At 44.6% G+C, this 6,000-nt stretch overlaps 1 long non-coding RNA gene across 1 annotated transcript in view; it reads right to left on the bottom strand.

The window, feature by feature from the left end:
• Positions 1-921: 921 nt before the first annotated feature.
• Positions 922-6,000, bottom strand: part of LOC138916175 (uncharacterized) — a 77,815-nt gene continuing 72,736 nt past the window's right edge. The window contains exon 5 of the long non-coding RNA XR_011423042.1: positions 922-4,110. This is a non-coding gene — a long non-coding RNA (uncharacterized lncRNA). The remainder of the gene's footprint in view (positions 4,111-6,000) is intronic.

Below are 6,000 nucleotides of genomic sequence, written 5' to 3'. Positions count from 1 at the left end.
AAGTTGTCATGAGAGGTAATTGACCTTCAGTATATATTGGCCTTCTCTCCCAATCCCATCTAAAAACTATTTTCAAAATCAGACAAGTTGGAATCTGCAACAGCTCTGATCTACCCTCTGATCTGGGGAAGCTGTAGTGACAGAGACCACTGTCATCCCTCAGGAGCTGCATGGAGCAGAGGCATCAATGCCTCAAGTGATTTTGTCACTTGTTGCCCCAGGATCTCAAGGGTGGGTCTGGGCATTTTAACTGCTTTTCCCAAATTGTTCTTTTCCCTTTTGTTATGTTAAGGAGATGCAATCACCAACCACGTGAACCAGACCAAGCCTCACCAGAGAGCTACTGCCTGTGACCTTTGCCTCCTTTTTAATGCTAAGATCTCCTCTCCAGGAGATTAGGTCTTATTACACAACCTGCAGTGTACGGGGAAGCATGTTTCCAACCCGAAACCCAATACCCTCCTCTCCCTCTTGAATATTCACTCCCCATCCAAAATAAATGTCCCTGCTTCCCCTTGTTCAGGACGCCACGCGACTTTGCAAATGATTCCTCCTGGTCTCCTATTTGCCGCAAATATACCTCACTCTGTGAGACAATCACTTCTGGTGGAGAGTCTGATTTAACTCGCCAGGAGGGAACCCACTTCAGTTTCGGGAACAGTTTTTTTCTATAGAGACTTAGATTTTTTTTTTTAAAGTACATATATATGATAGTTATAAATATTAGTATATAAGTATAACATATTAAAATTTCTAATATAAAATATATATTTATAAAGGGAGAAGGGAGAAAAGGGGCATAGGAATTTCAAGATAGGATGGAATTTTTTTTAAAGCCTCAGTGCATGGTTGTGTATCCTAGTTGTTAGTGAGAGGATGGCATTTTTTTTATCATCCATACCAGTTGCTGAAATAGGCTTATTTTTTTTTCAAAATAGAAATATCTTTATTATTTTACGTGATTATAAAAGTAACATTTTTTCATTGTAGGAAAAAAAATCAAATATTACAAAGTCTACATAGTAAAAGGCTCAAATTTCCTAATCCACAGAGAAAACTACCATCACTGGTTTGAGCTATGTCTTTCCAGATGCTTTTTAAAATGCATATGTGACTTTTTAAAAACATGATTCCTATCAAACTCTTCTGTATTCTGCCTTCTTCCACTTACTGTATCATCTTTCTGGTTTCAAGTGCACGCCCTTTGCCTTGGGACTCCACCACTTGCTCATAGAGAGAAAGCAGCAGGTCCCCAAGAAAGATGCTGTGAAAGACTCAATAGAGCACCCTGGCGTAGCACATTATGCAATGTACGTATTTTTCAATAAATGTTAAAAAGAGCAAGCTGTTAGACACTGGAGCAATTGCCTCCAGTAGAAGCAGTCAAAGCTGCTTCTATCAGAGGTACTAACTGTGTGAAAAGTAATTTCACCAACAGGGAAGCAGTATTAAAGAGAGCGCAAAATGCAAGTTAAATAACAAGGGGATACCATTTTCCACTTACCAAATCAGCCAAAACTTAATGATGTACCTGGTGGTGGCAAGGGATAGACAGGCTCTCTTGTACGCTCCTGGTGAGCATATTAATTGAATACATTTTCTAGAAAGTAATTTGGCAATAGATATCAAAAACCTGACAGATGTTCACATCCTTTACCCATTGTTAGGAATCTATCTCCAAAGAAATAATTCAAAATGTTGGCAAAGAGCTAGGCACAAAGATGTTCATTACAAATATTTCCTAACAAGGGGGAAATGTAAACAGCCTAAATACCCACCATTGTAATGATCAGATAAATCATGGCGCATTCAAAGCATTGCATATTATCTGGTCATTTGCTGGAAAATAATTTTTTAAAGTTTTGCTAACATGGGGAAGATCAAAATCAAGTGCTGTGATTGAGTAGCGATGCCTGCTGTTTGTGGGACTTTGTGGGGAGGAGGAGGGGAGAGACTCACATCCCTTATACATAATTTCCTGGAGGCCTTGAGGTCACCAACTGGGAGGAGGGAGCTGCCACCTCTGTGGTTTCTGTTCTGGGTTCAAGTAGACATGGGCCTCCTGTAGCATCTTTGCCTTCTTCAGGTGAGTGCTGATCCACCCGTGTATCTACCGACCTTCAGATGACGGTCCTTTCCTCTAGAATTGGGCACTTTCACATGCAGACACGCAGAGACTGAACGGTCTCTCCCTTAACATTTCTTTGTTTGCATGATTATTTATTCTAATTTAAAACAATATTCTAAGATCATTATATAGACATTTTGGAAAGTTCAGGGGAAAAAAGGTAGAAAAAAAATCACAAAGCCTGCAGGGCTCCTTCTCCTGGTTTGGGGTGGACCAGAAGCAAAGTGGCTGTTGCAAGGACTGCCACCTGCTTTGAGACATTTGTGGAGCCCAGGGACCTCCAGCCCCACCCTTGGGTCAAGCTTATCTCAGATTCTAGAGCTCCCAGCCAACTGCAAAAGAAATTTAAAATCCTCCTTAGAGGAAGACAGCGTCATTCTATACCTCCAATTATTCCTACAAATAATTTTTCAAACACAGTAGCCGATACTCAGAGACAACCAAGCAGACAGGAGACAAGACCCCATGAGTGAAAACAGGTAGGAAAAAACAGAGAAGAGATACAAATCAACAGGCACTCTGAGTAGAGGACCATGAACTAACTATACCTACTGTGTTCAAAGAGGTAAAAGTCAGACTTGAAAAAACTGGCAAAGAACTAGACCTTATAAACAGTGACATGGCGGATTTGGAAAAGAACCAAATAGAACAAGTCAATTTACTGAACTGAAAATATAATCACCAAAATAACTAAAGAAGCTGCCCGCACCGCAGACTGTCCCTCTCTGGTCTCCGTAAGGATGCTGACACTCAGCCAGAGCTGAAATTTATCTCTGTCTCCTGTTGAAGCATGTGAGGCACGAGGAGGTGGTGACCTTCTTGAGGGACGTCAGGAGATTTTGCTGGCTTCTCAACCGCTGGCCCCAACTCCAGAAGTAGCTTTCATATCAAAGGCTCCAGCAATCACAGCAACGTAGGGCAAAAATGGTGGCTCTGATATAGACCCTGATGCATGAAAAAGGGTCTCATCAGTGTGGTCTGTTTGCTAAGGCAAGGAAGGATGAGAGATACTGATGAGGAAGACTTCCTTCAATGTTTTCAGTTTTGCTTTAAATTGCTCAACTTTCCTTCCTGAGAAATCTCATCTGTGGAGCGAGCACGGCCACTGTCTTTGCCAACTTCCCTCAATGGTTTCTTGGGTCTCTTGCAGTGGTCATCACAATGTTACTTATGACTGAAGCCACATAGGTGTCCAGCCATAGCAGAATGGCTACATTGACAGGGACACATGCTGATGAGCCATTTGTCACGCTGTCTGCTGCTGCTCAAAGCTGGCAGGGAGAGGCAGAGTGGGTGAGAGAAGAGCTTTAGCCCCTCACCCTCCAACAGCCTGCACACATCCATGCTCCCAGTTGCAGGCTCGGGAAGAAATGAAGATCAAAAGCTCTAAGATGTGAAACAATCCGAGGACAAACCTGCCAGGGAGGTCTGTGGAGTGGCTGACTTTGATCCTGAGGGCTTCTGACCTTTTCTTTACTGATTGAGACTGGCCGAAACCCAGAGCCTGGCCGCCAGCAGAGCAGCGTGCTTGTTCTGAGGCTCTGCAGCCAAAGGTTTGGGGCTTTATCTCCAGGTGTTCGAGGGGCAGTCATCTGTTCTCCATCAAGGGGGCTGGCTGCCTGTCCCAGCCAACATATGCTCTCCAAACTGTTTTAACCCAGTCCCGAATGGCACAGGGAAGACCTTGAGATCGTCCGAGGTCTCTGAGAGAGGAACCCCAACAGGCAGGACTAAAATATTCGTGGAGCTCCCAAGGGATGCCCAGCATCGACTCTCACCAAAGCCACACAAAAACCCCGGCAAGTACAGATGGTCAATCACCTGTTACAGGCGAGAACAGCAGTGGCAGCCAAAACGTGGTGGAGATGGGATTTTAAACTAGGTCTCATGCCGACGACTCTCCTCTTTTCGCTGTACCAGCTAAATCGCTTGGGGCTGGACCCCGGCTCCCTCTTATACCCGGAAGCTGATCCATGACTTTCCTAAAAGTTTGAGAGAGAAAGAAGTGAAAACGTGGTTGCTTCACCCGGGAATTCTACAAGACATGGTAATTTACCCAAACATATCCAACTTTGGGGAAAATACTGCATGATTTTATGAAATCCCTCCTCAAACACACCATCTGTACCTCCTCGTCCACATGCATGGAATTTAAAAAAGAAAAAAAACTTTCTCACAAAAAAAGATAAATATGTGAGATGAGATGTGTTCATTAACGGTGGGCATCCTTTCACAATGTGTGTACGTACACAAATATCAAATCACAAAGTACACTTTAAATATCTTACAATTTTGTTAAGTATGCCTCCATAAAGCTGGAAAGAAAAAAGATTTTAAAAAAACTTTTCCCCCCCCAAAAGGAAGAGAATGCTCCTTGGGTGATTACTCTGTACCAGTTGTTAAAGTAGGCATCTTAAAGTAATTATCTCGTTTAAACCCAACTGCCAGATGAGAACACTGAGGCTTGGAAGCCTTGGCCCTCTCGAAGATGCCTGGTATATAAGCAGCAGAGCAGGTACACAGACCAGCCAAAGTTCCCTGTGCCCCAAGGCCTCTCTCTTGCCTTACTAACCTGCCATTGGAGGGACCGCTTTATCCTCGTTTGCCTGGGACTTTCCAGATTTTAGCACTAAAAGCCCCACATCTCAGAAACCCTTCAGTCGGGGGCAAACTGAACAGTTGGTCACTCTGCAGGCGGTTATCAGACACTGGGGGCAATGCCATGAGGGTTGTCAGCTTTCACACCATTTTGGTTGAAATTAAACACTTTTCTTTTGGGTACATCTGATAACGAAGCACCGAATAATGTCAACACATCCTGATTTCCCCATTTCTGGATTTTCTTCCTTCTTGTTTAATAGCCCTTGAAAACACAAACCCTATCCTGAAAGCTACTGAACTCTACCCATGAAGGAAGAGGCCTTGAAAATTATACAGGAATTGTTGATGGCCCCGTATGTCTTTCTCAGAGAAAACGGGGTTTCTAGGGAAGTGGAGGGCTCACCTAGAAACCAGAACCTCTGAGCTGGTTCTGCCTTTTCAATAGCTGTGTGCCCTTTGGTAAGTCCCCTGCCCTCTCTGAGCCTTCGTCTGAAATAAGGGAGTCTTAAAGGATCTCCTTCCCTCAAAGAGAAGGATGCTCAGCCCCCTCTTTTTACAGAGGACGACACAAAGGCCAGAGAAGTAGGGAGGCTTGGCCAAGGTCACCCGGCCAGCTAAAGCAGTACAGTGAGACATGCGGCACTCCAGAGGTTTGTCACCCCCTCCAACGCGCACCAGAGAAAAAGCAGACTATGCTGAGAAGCAGAATCTGTTTAATGTTGCTTTCTAAGCCTATAAGGAAAATGAGCCAAATGCTGCAAGATTAAGAATTCTGATCTTTAAAAACAAATCAGGGTTTAATTTGGGTTTTCTTAAAGCCTCATAAAAAAAGGGGAGCTGAATCCTTGACCAAATACTCAGCATTCCAAACTGGGAAGACGAGATAGATTTTAATCCCCTGCGTGAGGAGCGGGCAGCTTGGAGGATGTGTGTTTCCACTGGCCTGCATACTTCTCAGACGTGTAAATGGCAGGCCGCCTGGAGGAGAGGCCAGCCCCAGAGGGCACGCGGGGAAGGTGGGGGCTCGGAGGAGGGCTGCCTGCGAGCAAAACCGGGATGGGGATGAGAGCTAACCGGGTTGCACGGTGCTCTGCTAGCTCCCTGAGCTTCAGTAATTTCCTTAAAGTCATTCAGCTAGTTGGGGGCAGAGTCAGGAATCGAACCCAGATCTAAATTCAAGCCCACATGCTCGCTTGGCTGTGCAAGGTAACCTCAGGAGCTAAACTTTGAAGGGAGAAATCAGGGTGCCCCCCCCAATTCCCCAGGGAGTC

This window comes from Equus caballus, chromosome 11 (assembly GCF_041296265.1).
Source record: "Equus caballus isolate H_3958 breed thoroughbred chromosome 11, TB-T2T, whole genome shotgun sequence".
Classification (NCBI taxonomy): domain Eukaryota; kingdom Metazoa; phylum Chordata; class Mammalia; order Perissodactyla; family Equidae; genus Equus; species Equus caballus.
This window is presented reverse-complemented; position numbering and strand designations above follow the sequence as displayed.